Consider the following 16,554-nt stretch of genomic DNA (forward strand, 5'->3'; position numbering starts at 1 on the left):
CTTCAGTTAACCAACCCCATGAGCAAGCAAAGGTGAAACATCATCCCAGTAAGAAGCTTAAAGAGATTTATGAAAAAGAGTTGTTGCCATGATCCATGCTCCTATCATGTGATGAAGTTATCTTAAGAAGCAAATTGGTTATATAGTCAAATTGTAGAAGCTTGAAAGACTTTTTCCACTCAAAAGAGTATCAATTTCACATCATTACATGGACATTTGACTATGCTTAGCTCATTATATAGCCAATCGCTGCACAATTTCAGCAAGTGATATAAACTTTTAGAAGTTGATTGTAATGGGTGTTCAAAAGCTACTAAAAATTTGTGCTATGTATGAAATTTGAAAAATATAGTTGGCCAACCACATTAAGAAGAAATGGTTCACAACAAAATCAAAAGACAAGTGGAAATCCCATACATTATATTAAGATAACCTCAGATTCACAATCCGACTAGATGGGTGGCTTCTTGGCATTGAAATCTATTATTCTAGCATTTGTCACTTGCTTTTTCGCTTCTAAATCCAGTAGCTACTTCATAATATCAAACCTTACAGCCATTAAATGGGAGGTCAGACGGACTCCAATCGACGAAACGGATACTTATCTTGGATTCTTGGCATCAAAAAGCATCTAGAAAAACTCCAGCTCCTTGATCCGTGATTGTTTCATTTTTTGCCAAAATCGCCTCTTTTACAGCTGTCGAGCCACTTTTGTGCTTTAAATTCAGCTCTCATGGGTGACCACAAGATAGGGTGACTCAGCACATTAAACTCTCAAACTGATCTGCATAAATATACTGGTTAGGTATTGACCTTATGTAATTTTCCCAATGCATGTAATTTTAAGACATTGATATATTAGTTACATGATTACCTTATCTGTTTTTCCCGATATATTAGTTATGTGATTACCTTATCTATTTTTCCCCTTGGAAAGAGCATTCATGTCATAAAGGTTATTGTGGCCATCATATGTGCTCACATGAGTTAGACATGCGTTCCTTCTCATGGGACGCCACTCGAGTTTTGCCTATATGGTGATAGCTGTTATATCTTGTCATTTTGCACACTAGTAGATTTCATTTCATGTAGATTTAAAAGAGAGAGAGTGTGCAATGGAGTACAAGATCAAGGAGTGAGTTGCACAGCTGAGAGTCAGAGAGAGTGAACGCAGAGATAGGTGTACCAGATCATGATGGTACACAGAGAATAAAAGAATGTATTTATATGTTAGGGTACATTAAGTGTGTGTTCACACTCGTAAGACTATTTACACGCAGATGAAGGACTTTACACCCAATAACCTCCCACTTAAAGGCCCGAAGTGGTATCTTTAAGCTAACCAGCTTCCACTAAACGAATGCAATGCTCATGCTGAGCCTTTGCAAGACACTTGGTGAGAACATTTGCAGGGTTATCTTGGGTTTTGACCTTAGTCAGTGTAACAAGACATCATCCAAGACCTGTCGAATAAAGTGATACCAAACATCTATGTGTTTGGTACGTGCATGGAACATGGCATTCTTAGCCAAACATACTACACTCAGGCTATCACAACCAAGCACTGAAGTGCGTAAAAAAAGACAAAAATCCTTGACCAAACGGCCAAGCCAAATAGCTTCCTTAGAAGCTTCAGTGGCTAAAATATATTCATCTTCTGTAGTACTCATCGCCACAATTTTCTGCAATCTTGAACACCAAGAGATAGCCCCACCAGCCAAAGTAAAAACATACCCACTGGTAGATTTCCTAGTGTCAAGATCTCTTGCCATGTCTGAATCACAAAATCCCTCCAACTCTAGTGTACCCTTTCCATAGCATATACACTTTTCTTGTGTACCTTCCAAGTATCTAAAGATGCATTTCACTGCTTCCCAATGTGGCTTGCTAGGGTTAGACATAAATCTGCTAACAACTCCCACCGCATGAGCAATGTCAGGGCGAGTTGCAACCATGGCATACATCAAAGATCCACAAGCTAACGCATAAGATATGCCCTTCATGGCACTAGCAGCTGCATTATCCTTGGGGTATTCAGATTTGCTAAGCTTTGTATGTGGCGGTAAAGGCACACCAAGAGGCTTAGCATCAACCATATTAAACCTGTCAAGGACTTTGTTGATGTACTTGTCCTGTGAGAGAAACAACAAACGCTGTCCTCTGTCTCTTTTAATGCCCATGCCAAAAATGTGTTTAGTTGCCCCCAAATCTTTCATGGAGAAGGTTGAACTCAGCTGCCTTTTAAGAGCATTCAAAGTACTCTTATGCTATCTTGCAATCAACATGTCATCCACATATAAAACCAGCACAATAAGGCTTCCACCATCAGCCTTTTTAGTGTATAAGCAGTGATTTGCATGACTGTGTTTAAATTCATGGTTGAGCATAAAGGTATCAAATTTTTTGTACCATTGTCTAGGGGCTTGTTTCAGCCCATATAAGCTACGTTTCAGCTTACAAACCAAATGCTCTTTTCCTGGAATAACAAATCCTTCTGGCTGCTACATATACAGCTCTTCATCCAAGTCACCATAAAGAAAAGCAATATTCACATCCATCTGATCCAACTCTAAATCCAAGGATGCAGTGAGAGCAAACAAAACACGGAGTGTAGTCATCTTCACCAATGGTGAAAAGACCTCTTGGAAGTCTATGCCTTCCTTCTGTGTATAGTCCTTAGCAACCAGCCGTGCTTGTACTTGGGCTTCCCATCAATAATTTCACTTTGTAAACTCATTTATTACAAATAGCTTTCCTATCCTTGGGTAAAGGTACAAGCTCCCATGTGTTATTTGCATATAGAGACTTCATCTCCTCTTGCATAGCAAGCTCCCACTTTCTCTTGTTTTCACATGACTATGTGTCATGAGACTCAGAAGATCAGGAAGAAGACTAGAAGAAATCAGTCTAAAAATTCAATGGGCACAAGATGCGTTTCACATCCCAGCCTTGCCTAGTTCATTGCTGGCCACACTCATCGTGATCCGATTGCCAGCCGTCAAACCTTGGTGAGTCCTACTATTCTTGGACTCTCTTTAATTCTAGGCTCCCCTAAACCCCATTCGGGCGCCCAAGTCCCTGGACGGTCATGCCTCGTGCATGTTTCCCTTAATTTACCTTATAAATATAACATTTCCTTCCCCTTAAGAATCGGTTTCGTCCTCGAAAACGATACTTGGAAGGTCTAACTGTAAATTGGGAAACCTTTTCTTTAAAGTACTTACTTGCTCCCATGTTGAGCTTTCTTCTGAACAATCTTTCCACTTAACCAAATATTCTTGATAAATGGTATTCCTTGTTCGTCTATTACGAACATTTAATATTATTTCCGGTTCATGTGGATTAGATTGGTCATTTAATAGCTCCTCAATATTATCATTTAAAACTAAATTATCCAAATCACCCAGCTTCTTCCTTAAGTTACTTACATGAAAAACTGGATGTATTTTACTACCAGTAGGTAGTTGGAGCTTGTAAGCCAGTTCTCCCACCTTTTTAAGTATTGTGAAAGGACCACAATACCTGGGTGAAAGCTTTGGGACATTGTCCCGTTTTCATGGTTTTAGTTTGTTCAGGCATCTTAAGATAAACCAATTCTCCTTCTTTAAAGGAGATGTCTCTTCGGTGAGGATCTGCATATGCTCTAGCTCAATTTTGAGCTTTTTTAATATTTTCTTGAGCCAATTTTAACATACTATTCATATCCTCCAAAAAAATCCTTAGCTGCCTGAACCTTTTCCTTATGCAGTCCTACTGCAAAAGGAGCTCTGGGCTGAAACCCATACATTAACATAAATGGACTATATCCAGTGGAAGAGTGCTTGGCACTATTATATGCAAACTCTGCTATCGGTAGATACTCTTCCCAATTAGTTTGCCTTTTACTTACATATGCCCTAAGCATACCTTCAAGGATTTGGTTAACCCTTTCAATTTACCCATCAGTTTGCGGGTGATCCGCCGTACTCATGCTAAGTTTAGTATCCAACTTCCTAAATACCGTACGCCAAAATTGACTATCAAATTTTCTATCCCGATCAGAAACTATATTTGCCGGAAGGCCATACAATCGGTATATGTTCTCTACGAACAATCTAGCCAATTCTGGTGTTTTAACATCACTTGAAGTTGGAATGAACCTAGCCATTTTGGTTAACCTATCCACAATCACCCACACAGAGTCATGCCCCCTCTGTGTTCTGGGTAAAGCAACGATAAAATCCATGGAGATACTCTCCCATTTTCCCGAAGGAATCTCTAGTGGATGGAGAAGTCCTCCCATTTTCAATCTTTCAGCTTTATTAACCTGGCATTAATTACATTTGGCCACATAGTCAAGGACGTCCTTATTCATTCCAGGCCAATAGAACTACCTTTTAATAAGACTATAAGTCTTATTAACTCTTGGATGTCCCGTGCTAGGGGTATCATGACACTCAAAGAGTATCTGGCACCTTATTTCTGAATCTTTCGGGACACATACCCTACCCTTGTAGAGTAAATAACCATTATCAATGGTAAAATTCTTCTACTTGAATCCAGTTTGAGCAACCCCTAATGCTCCATTTCCTTGTTGAACATCCTCATATATTCCTTCCTCAGTAGAAGCACTTTCATTTGGATCCCCATTTTTTATTGCTTCCCATATATTGGAATATGCCGGATCAACCTGGCATTTCCCTTTTAAAGATTCAAGCAAGTTGGAAGTGAACTGAGTAAAACTCAATTCATTAATGATGGGCATTCTGCTGAGTGCATCAGCTACTATATTATACTTTCCTTTTCTATATCTTATCTCATAGTCGAACTCTTGGAGGAGTTCGGCCCATCTGGCTTTACGCCCGTGTAGATCCGGTTGATCGTTAAGCCACTTAATGCTTTCATGCTCCGATAAAATTAAAAGTTTGGCACCGTACAGATAGTGCCTCCATTTCTTCATTGCATGTACAATTGCATACAGCTCCCTCTCATAAACAGAATAATTCTGTTTTGCACGGTCTAATTTCTTGCTTTTAAAAGCAACTGGTCGACCTTCTTGTAATAAGACCGCGCCTATCGCCTTATCACTGGCATCAGTTTCAACCACAAATGGTTTATTGGGATCCACTATTAATAATACTGGAATTGTAGCAATAGCTACTTTAATTTTTTGAAAACTTTCATTTTGGTCTGTTCCCCAATTAAAGCTATTTCCTTTCCCTTTAAGTTGGTCTATCATTGGAACAGCTATTTTGGCATAATCTCGAATGAATCTACAATAAAATATAGATAAACCTAAGAAGATCTGCAGCTCTTCCAGGTTCCTTGGAGATGGCCATTCAATAATTGGCCTAACTTTTTCTGGATCCATCTTGATTCCCTCTTTCAAGATAATATGCCCTAAATATTTGACCTCTTGTGCAAAGAATTCACATTTAGTTTTCTTCGCATAAAGGGAATGTGTTCTTAACAGTTGGAATACTAATTGTAAATGTTCCAAATGTTCTTCTCTTGATTTACTAAAGATCAAGATATCATCCAAGAAGACTACTACAAAATGTCCTAGATAGGGCCGTAGAACACTATTCATCAGCTTCATAAAGGTAGCTGGTGCATTAATGAGGCCAAAAGGCATCACCAAAAAATCATAATGCTCGTATCTAGTACGAAATGCTGTCTTAGGAACATCTTGTGCCTTAATTCTTACTTGGTGATAGCCTGATCTTAAATCTATCTTTGTGAAGAATTTTGCCCCTTGTAATTGATCAAAAAGATCTTCCATTCTGAGCATAGGAAATTTATTCTTCACCCTTATTTTATTAAGTGCTCTATAGTCAACACAAAGTCGCATAGAACCATCTTTTTTCTTTACTAATAAAATTGGCGAAGCCCAAGGTGAATTACTGGGTTGAATAAACCCTTTATCAAGGTAATCCTTAATTTGTCTTTCAACTTCTTGGTGCTGCGTTTCACTTAACTTATAAGGTGGTTTAGAAATAGGGAGAGTATCCTTATTTGTGTCAATTAGGTGATTTATATTACCCCTATCTGGTGGAAGGCTGCTTGGTAAATCAGAAGGAAACACATCTTTAAATTCATCTAATAAACTACTTAATTCATTATTTATATTCAACTCACAAACATAAGAAAATTATTGCTTTATATTACAGAAAGTAAAAGTGTCTTGTACAGGAAGAGACCATAACATGTATACCTCACAAACTTCCTTCTTTATCAACTTTTGAAGTTCAGTAGAACACAGCAAAGGATTATCAGATACTTCATGTTCACCTTGAATAACAAAAGTCTTACCATCCCTTTCAAATTCCAGTGTATTATGATGATAACTACGTTTTAAGGATGGGTCCAATCCCCATAGCCACTCCCTCCCTAGAGCAATATCAGCTCTTTCCATGTTCATAATTTGGAAATAAAGTTTATCTTTATATCCTTGAATCTCAATTTTCAAATTGGATACCATTGTATTCCATATTTTATTATCTTGACCTTGCATCATACGAACAACATATTGATGGCCACTCTTTTGTTGGGGAAGTTGCAATTTTTTAACAAGTGCATAATTTATAAAATTATGTGTAGCAGAGTCATCAATCATGACTCTAACCCTCTTTCCAGCTATCAATCCATATACTCTAACTAAATCATGTGGGCCAAAGGTAAGATGCCACATAGAAGTTGATATACAACACTTGTGTTGTACATCCATATGCAAGACCTTTAAAGATTTATACCTTTCATGTCCCGTTAATTCTAAGGTCTGCACTACATGGATTTGTTTTTCTTTTCCCTTGCCCTTGTCCTTATCCTTTCCTTTGTCTTCCCCCTTTTTCTTTTGAGGGCAATTCCAAGTAGCATGGTTAGGGGATAGGCAATTGAAACACAGCTTTTCTTTTTTAGCCTTATCAAAGTCATCAGGGCTTAACTTTGGCCTCACATATTGTTTCTTTTCAAAAGGTTGTTTTTTACCCTTTAAAAATGGCATTTTTCTTTTAAGTTTGCCCACAAATTTTGAGGTTTCCAATTCCTTAGACTTGGGCTCCATATCAGTGAGACTAGTGAGTGTACCTGGACGCATACTATCTTCATTGATTAATGCAAATTTAATTGCCTCTTCCAGCGTCTTATGAACTCCTTTTTACTTCCTTTTTACAGGCTTTATCTAGTCCCCAGATGAATCCTCTTGTCTTTTGAAATTTATCTATTCCTTCCAATTTGAGGATTATCTCACAATATTCCTCCAAATATGTCAGCAGGGGTCTTCCCTTTTGTCTGACATAATCCCAATCTTCCCACTTTCTTTCCATTTCATTTTCAGAAAGGAATTCTTTCAAAAAGACGGATTCAAATTGAACCCAAGTTTCAATTATTTTATTTGCCTCCTTTAAAGTTCGCCACCATTTATACGCTTTGGGCCCCAAAGTTAAACTAGCCTCCAATGCTTGGAGATGTGGTGGAGTATTTTTAAGTTTATGTAAATCTTCCCATTTTTGAAGAAAATTAAAGATTGTATCTTTACTTCTATCTTTTTCCTCCCCGTGAAACTGAGGGGGTTTCATATCTTTTAGAACTGGATTATCCCTCAACTTGTGGTGGGGTTCCTTAGGATCTCGCATAGTCACATCTAAATCTTTCGATGAAGATGGGACATCCAAGGTTTCTATCTTATTTTTATCCCTTTCTAACAATAAAGTTAATTGAGATTTTATTTCAGTGAGTGTTTGAGTTAAAAATTCCATTTAAACCCCCTAAGCCTGCACACGAGCAGTAAGATCATCAAATTGTTCTCGTGTAGCAAAGAATTCTTCCCATTGTTCTTCTTGCATCTCCGATTCATAGGGATCTACCATAGGGTGGTCCCCAGAACTAGCACCTTCCATTACTCCCTCTTTCCCTTTTTCTGCCATTAATACACTGGAATTGGAAAGCAAAGATAAGAAATTTACATACAAAGTAAACTACTTCCCTGGTTATAATAACACGGCAGCTGTTGCTGGATTTATTGGTAAGCCCGATCAGTGAGGAACAATTTTTATCTTCCGAACTAAGCCGGTCACGCAGGAAATGGAGCTTATTTGCAGAAACGACTAGTATTTAGTCCCCTTCTTAATGATCACCCAGACCATCAATACACCTTTCCTGAACTTGTTCTTTGCCCAGCCTGTACTTGTCATACAAGTGCAGTTGGAGCTGGCAAGAAAGATACCAAACAATAGAGGATACCGTGTAGTCGGCTGGTCACAGAGAGACCAGAGGGTAGCGTCAATTTTATTTGTTTGCGTCTCACGGAATTCACGTGATCCAGGATACAGCGTTAGACGTGAAGGACAGCCTCTTTTCACCAAATGATAAGTGACGTGGCGAAGATAAACCTCACATCAAATTTCATATGACGTGTCACCAAGGCGCCGGAGAAAAACAGCTTCACGGGTAAACAGAGCGAGACCCGTTGGCTCTTGAAGACAGAATGATTCGACGACTTCTCAAGAAAAAGATTCCAATGCCTGTGTCCGCTCTCATACCAATGTCGTGAGACTCAGAAGATCAGAAAGAAGACTAGAAGAAATCAGTCTGAAAATTCAATGGGCACAAGATGTGTTTCACCTCCCAGCCTTGCCTAGTTCATTGCTAGCCATACTCATCGTGATCCGATTGCCAGCCGTCAAACCTTGGTGAGTCCTACTATTCTTGGACTCTCTTTAATTCTAGGCTCCCCTAAAACCCGTTCGGGCGCCCAAGACCCTGGACGGTCATGCCTCGTGCATGTTTCCCTTAATTTACCTTATAGATATAACACTGTGCCTCTTTAATTGTCAAAGGCTCACCCTCATCAGTGGGCCTACATCCTGAGGAATGTGCACACCATCACCAGGTGGCTGATTTTCAGCATTTTCTTGCTGCTGTAATCTGTTTTCAGCATGTTCTTCTTGCTGTCCTATTTCATCATGTGCATCTATTTGTTGTCCATGATCTTCTGGCTGTAGCACAATAGGTTGCTGCTCATTTTCAGCATCGAAAGGGACAGAACTTTCAGCTAATGGCTGCTGAATGGCTGGCTGTTCATGCTGAAATTTGACCTTCTTTTTGTCAAGATCACCATGTGTAGCATTTTTCAGCAACTTTGGCTCATTAAATACTACGTCTCGGCTACGTACTATCTTCCTGCCTTGAGGAAGCCAAACTCTATAACCCATCTCTCCCTCATCTCCATATCCCATGAAGATACCCTTGATGGATTTCATGTCTAGTTTGGTCCTCTGTTCTATAAGTACATGCACAAAGGCATCACAACCAAAGACACGCAAATGGTCATATGAAGCAGGTTTGCCAAACCAAACCTCTTCAGAAATGCCATTTTCCAATGCACGATTGGGAGAGCGATTGCATACATGAACTGCAGTTTTAAGAGCCTCTCCCCAAAACTGCTGCAGGACATTAGCTGTGGACAGCATGCATCTGACTGTCTCACAAAGTGTGCGGTTAAATCTTTCAGCCACGCCATTTGATGCAGGATTATAAGGGGCTATCAACTCCTCCCTCTTAATGCCATGCATCTCACAAAACTTGTTAAATTCATTTGAGACATACTCACCCCCATTATCTGTTCTTATGGCTTTCAACTTAAGCCCTTTTTGTGTGGTAACAAAAGCATGAAACTTTTTAAAAACATCCAACACTTTCTTTTTGCTCTTAAGTACATACACCCATGACTTTCTACTAAAATCATCAATGAAAGTAAGAAAGTAGCGTGCACCCCCATACGAATTAACAAGCATACTGTACACATCAGAGTGTACTAAGTCAAGACCATTAGATTTCTTAACGACACCAGAGTAATAAGGAGACTTCACTTGTTTTCCATATAAGCAATCATTACAAAATTCAAGACCAGAGCCTTTTACATCAAATCTCCCTAAAGAGGAGAGAACTTGAAGGCCTTTCTGGCTCATATGACCAAGTCTTTTGTACCAAAGCTCCATCTATGAATGAACTTCAGCCACAACCAAGAACGTGCCAAGTAATGCTTTACAATACAAGTAATATAAAGTCCCCCTTTTGCTGCCTTTAACAATCAACATAGAGCCCTTATGGACCTTCCAAGATCCGCCACCAAAGGTAATAAAATACCCTTTAGCATCAAGTTGCACAACTGATAGTAGACTTTTCTTTATACTAGGTACAAACCTGGCATCCTGCAAAATCAACTCTTGGCCATTTTCAAGAGCCAAGTGAATGGTGCCAACACCCTCTATTGCACATGCATAGTTATTACCCAAGTAAACCTTGCCTAGGCAACCTACAATGTATTCAAAAAATGACTCCAAAGAGGGGGTAACATGAAAAGAGGCACTACTGTCCACCATCCATGATTGTGACAACCCATCATGAGCTGAAAGTAAGTCATCAATTACCTCCTTTTTGGTGATGTGCATATCACCTGCTACTGCCATAATATCTGTATCATTACATGAGGCTACAACAAGTATCTCTTCAGTGTCAGGAAGCTCTTCAATGACCATACTAGATGCAACATTTTCCTTTGCAACTTCTTTTGAGAAAGAGTTGTCATCATCTTTCTTATCATCCTTCTTTTTCTTACCCTGTTGTTTCTTTCTTTATTGCTCTTTCTTGAAGAACCGGCAATCGGGCTTTTTATGCCCTTTACACCCACACTTATAGCATGTGACATCTCGTTGTTTGCCCTTGATTTTGCTTCTGCTTTAACCTTTACTGGCTGCATTACCCCTCTTTTCAGAACTACCTCTTACATGGTAAGCTGAGCCACTGCTTTCACCACTAGACTTTCTTCTGATTTCTTCATTAAGAATTGAACCTCTAATACCATCAAAAGTCAAAGCGGGATTGTTGTTAAGTGACACAACCAAAGATTCCCAGCTGTCATGCAAAGTCATCAATAAGAAAATAGCTTTCAATTTATCATCGAAAGCCGTCAAACCAGAGGCCTGCAACAACTGACTCAAAACCCTATGAAAACACTCAAACGCTCAGATGCTAGCTTAGACTCATTCAACTCCATGTTCACAAGTTTACGCATAAGATGTACTTGATTCACAAGAGTTGTATTTTCATAAGTGTCCTTAAGTTTTTTCCATATAGCATAACCTCTATCAAGACGCTTGATGTCTGTAAGTACATCATTAGACACTGCCATCTTAATGTATGCAATGGCTTTCTTGTTACGTCTAGCCCAATCCACATCTGTCATAGCTATAGGCTTAGTCTCCAAGAGAGCATCTTCACAGTCCTTGAGATACAAAATGCCTTACATCCTATTCTTCCACAAGTCAAAGCCAGTGCAATCAAACCTCTTGATTTCAAAGAGGGATTTGGTGTCACTGCTGCTAGAAGCATTTGCAGCCATTTTTCAGCAATACACCAGAAATTCAATGCTGCAATTTATGACAGCAAAAATGAGCTGAATATTCAGCTGATTTCAGCTCAAATTTTCAGCAAATAATAGCGAGAATCAGTCCAGGTATGTGTACAGCAGTAGAACGAATGACTTTCAGCAGTATGACTGCAATTTCAGCATACATTAGATGCATACATCACCAAAAATACATCTGCAACAATCCTAGATCTGCAAATGATCACTAAGACTGGAAAGTAGCTCCCACTTCAGCAATATCACCAAAAATACATCTCCAACAATCCTAGATCTGCAAATGATCACTAAGACTGCTGCAGCATGAATAATCAGCAATACATCAACTCAATGGGAGTTGTCCAATATGTGTACTACATACATATGTGCTTGTATCAACTTCTCATACACTAAACACCAAGAAATCTCTGCAATTTCTCCAAAATCGCACAAGCGGGAGAAAAAAAAATGCTCAAATCACTCTGCTTATGGCAACAAGATTGCTTCAGCAATATTACCAAAGTGCATTTTACGCATCAACTTTGCCAAAATCCACAGATTTCAGCAAAAGCCCCAAATTTTCACTATCAAATCTAACCCAATTGCATTAATACATGTTCTTGAGAGCATAAAACGGGCAAATATAGCAAAATTTCACAAAATTTTGCAAAAGCCCCAAAATTTCCGGGTCCAAGTATGCATGAATGTCAACCAATCTGACTCAACTGAACAAAATTTCACCAATACAGCAAAAGCCCCAAATTTTATGGATCCAATGTTGAGAAATTTCACTCAAATGAGTAAAATTTCAGTAAATTTGGCGAAATCCCCAATTCAAACGCGCATAATGTCTGCAATTTCTAACGCAGATGCCTCAATTTTACATGAACAGCACTCAATCTGAAGAGCCCCAAATTTTTGGGCATAAATATGCACAAATCTGAACTTTGTGCTTGCACGCGCGAATCCTCATCAGAGCACACTCAGCAGCTACCAATCACCTTGAGTGGTGCTCGACTGACCTTCTTCTGCCCCGAGCTGTTCACGAGCTACCTTTGAGATCGAGAAGCATGCACTATGTGCTCTAATACCAGTTTGAAGGGGAGAGAGTGTGCATTTGAGTGCGAGATCAAGGCGCGAGCTGCAAAGCTGAGAGTTAGAGAGAGTGAACACAGAGATAGGTGTACCAGATCGTGATGGTACACAAAGAATAAAAGAATGTATTTATATGTTAGGGTACATTGAGGGTGTGTTCACACCCATAAGACTATTTACGCAGAGACGAAGGGACTTTACACCCAACAAGATTATGTTATTTGTTATTCCCCACCATTGCATTCCCTGCCCCCTATATGGCCATGCTTGGGGGTATTTTGATTTAGGGTTGGAAGAGCAAGTGGCCTCCTTGCCTTCACACTTCAATTTGCAAATCAAGTAATTGGCTCCTAGCATCGGTCTTGAAGGCTTCAAGGTGCCTTATTCGCATGCCACATAGCTCTCTTATGGAAGTTCACATACGATTTATCATGCTAGTGCTTTTGTGTTCTGGTGTTGAGCATTCTATTTTACCTTCCTTGGTTGAGTGTGAATGTGGTTGTCACTACTCCCTAGGCATTCTTTGTCTTTGTGATTTATTTCCTTGTGTGTTGATTTCTAATTGACTTGGTAGCAACATTCTCACCATTGATGCAATTGTCACAGCCAATGTATTTAATGCTTACCTAGGCCATACAAGAGATTGTTTGGCTTGATTCGGCTTTTGAGGATGCGAGTTCATTATATTGTTCTAATCCCCTCTTCGAATTAGCTCTTGGAGGATTCTATGCATAGCTACCAAGAACAAGGAATGGGGAACAATTGATGTTGGGAATAAAGGGCTACCATGCCTTTTATACGTGTGCTCGGGTGTTAATACACCCTTAGCACTTGTACTTTAGTACTTTACATATAACTATTACAAAAATCTAAGAGTGGTACAACTTTTTGTACCCCCACATCGTGCACATCACTTTCTCTTACTCTACTACTACCTCTCTCTCTCTCTCTCTCTCTCTCTCTCTCTCTCTCTCTCTCTCTCTCTCTCTCTCTCTCTCTCTCTCTCTCTCTCTCTCTCTCTCTCTCTCTCTCTCTCTCAGTAAGACTGACGCGACGGGGAGCTGGCGCCTGGCGTGACGAGGAGCTGACGGGTCTCTCTGGCATATGGTCGCTGACGGGTCGCTGGCGGGTCTCTGACGGGGAGCTATCACCTGGCGTGACGAGGAGCTGACGCGACGGGGAACTGGCGCGACAGGCGTGACGCTGGCAGGTGTGATGGGCGTGACACTGGCGGGTGTGACGAGCATGACGGGACCATGAGCTGCGTGACCCTGGTATGACAGGCACGACGGACGGATGATGACACAACAGGCGTGACGAGCCGGATGCAGACAAGACAGACGTGACACCAGCACACGTATCTGGCAGAGCAGTGTACTCTGACGAATGAAGTCTGACGAATGTAGTTTGACGAATGCACTGTGACGAACGGACTGTGGCAGCAGCGACGAATGAATGCTGTGGCAGCAGTGACGAATGCAGACACTCTCTCAGATTGCAGATACTCTCTCAGACTGACATAAATGCAGGGACTGTGAATGTACTGTGGCAGCAGTGACGAATGCAAACACTCTCTCAGATTGCAAACACTCTCTCAGACTGACACGAATGCAAACTGACATGAATGCAGACACTGTGAATGTACTGTGGCAGCAATGACGTATGCATACACTCTCTCAAATTGCAGACACTCTCTCAGACTGACATGAATGCAGACATTGTGAATGCACTGAGATTGCAGATGTACTCAGACTGATGTGAACCTTGCATGCTGTGTGGACTGGAAACCTGCGTGATTTCAGACTGACGCACATTAACATTTCATGTTACAGTCATATCTTATGATGCAGTCACATTGACAGTCTATGATATACTGTCTCTAGTTCATGCTAGAGTGATAGTTTGTCACTGGTTTACTACTCTACTCAGACTGTAAACAGTTTTATGCTATAGCGCATACTATAATTACGATGGAAGCAATGAAGGAATCACAAAACCAACCATGGAGACAATGTTTCATACACCGCCAAAGAACACGAGATACAAAACCTATGGGCATAAAACCCGAGATTGGAATGTCTCTCCAAGGTCGAGTAGATATGGAAAGACATCCCGCAAAATTAATGAAACACTATATGAGGAGGTGTTGACCATACTCCGTGCTGAAATACGTACCATGAGGAAGGAAATGGAAAAGGACATACAAGAGCGAGTTCGAGCTGAAATGATGGAAGAACTAAAAAAGGAGATGCAACAAACATTGGATGCATGCATGGCAGAGAAAGACTCATTGATCTCTAATCTACAAGAAGAACTAGAGGAATGCAAAAAGAAACTGGACGCACAAAAGGAACCACAAACCAGACTGGAACTACAAAAAGAAATGGATCTTTTAAAAAAGGACATGCACACCTATGCAAGTGTGGTGGAAGGCACCCAAAAGAAAATGGAGAATGTTGAGAATACCGTCAAAGAAAATGCAAAATGGATAGATATGGCAAAAAAGAACAAAGGAATGCATGGCAACAAAGTGGAAGCCATGAATGCCACCTTGGAAGAAGAGGCAAAAAGACAGGCACGCACACTCCACGTAAGAGTGGTTGGACTAGATGAGAAAAGCTCCCCAATTGAAGATGCTACAGCTCTTGCCACCAAAATCGGAGCTACAAATGTACCCATCATTGGGGCTTGGCGAGTCGGGAAAGCTGACACAAAAACAAAAGTCCTCATCTTGAAGTTTGGAGACCTTGACAAGAAGAGAGCCTTCCTCTCCAAGAGGATCGCTCTCAAAGGAGAAAAGATCTACCTAGATGAAGACCTCACCCCAGCCCAGTTAGCCCACAAGAGGGAAAATATGCCACGTGTTCTAGAGGAACGGAAAGCAGGTAAATGGGCTGTATACAAAGATGGAAGAGTCATCATCACAGAGAAAAGGACGGCATGACGGTGCGCGGCCTATGAGACCCCGAAGTTCACACTGTGGAATTGCAATGGCTCCCTTAAGACAGATGTAGGTTATTTTGAGGATACTTTCAAAGGTATAGACATTGCTATGTATACTGAGACACATCAATGTAAAGACAGCCGTTTACCTGATGTATATGGATATAGATGGGAAAGTGTATATCGCCCTCAGTCTAGACGGCCTGAAGGGACGAGGGGATCAGGAGGTGTGGCAATTCTATTTAGAGAAGAGCTCCGAGATATAATCCAAGTGGTACATAGAGATGTAGAGGCAAGATACATGTGGATCAAGTTACGTACAAGCAGAACTCGAGACATGTATATTGCCATATGCTATTTTCCCCCTGCATACTCTAAGTTTGCCCCTAAAGAGGCATCCCCGTATACACCACTATATGAGGACATAATGGGATACATGAGAATTGGGGATGTTCAACTAGCAGGAGACTTTAATGCACGCACAGGAAACAACCAATCTGCTTTCTTTGACACTAGTGATGAGATGTTCAGAGATATTGCATTAGATGAAGTGGGATTACTTAGATCAGCCCAAGATAGAGAGATAACAAAATATGGAACACACCTACTGGCACTGGGAAGTACACGTGGTTTGGCCATCCTTAACGGGCTACCACAGTGGCCAAGATCTAATGGCTTCACATGTTGGAATAACAAGAAAGGGTCAAGCATAGTGGACTATTCGATTGGATCACCCAGCTTACTACCTGACATAAAAAGTTTTGAAATCTCAGACAAACCAATTGGATTAGTTAGTAGACCGTGCTATTCTAGCCTTCACAATGCAATATGGGCATATACACGAAGCACAGTCACACATACCAAAATTACCACGCTATGATTTTGTGGAAGTGACCTCACACATATACAGCATTACTGTGCGAGATGCATTGAGGGAGCAAGACACACAGGCCTCTTTGGATGAGTTTACAGGACAGTTAGCCGAGATAATACACACTTCAGCAGCATACGCTTTCCCACACACTACACCGTCAGATAAACCTCCACGAGGTAATGGCCCACAGAATGGCTGGTATGATGATGAGTGCAGAGAGACACGAGCACGTTTTCAGCGAGAGATGACACTTGGCATA

The 16,554-nt window shown here is 40.5% G+C and overlaps 1 protein-coding gene across 1 annotated transcript in view; it reads right to left on the minus strand.

Moving 5' to 3' along the window:
- The window catches only part of LOC148041001 (GTPase Der (DUF707)), a 44,542-nt gene that overhangs the window by 10,742 nt on the left and 17,246 nt on the right, over nt 1–16,554 (minus strand). The window lies entirely within an intron of this gene.

The sequence above is a fragment of the Lygodium microphyllum genome, chromosome 1 (genome assembly GCF_053477565.2).
Source record: "Lygodium microphyllum isolate KBCC chromosome 1, Lygodium_microphyllum_v1.1.10, whole genome shotgun sequence".
NCBI classification, from domain to species: domain Eukaryota; kingdom Viridiplantae; phylum Streptophyta; class Polypodiopsida; order Schizaeales; family Lygodiaceae; genus Lygodium; species Lygodium microphyllum.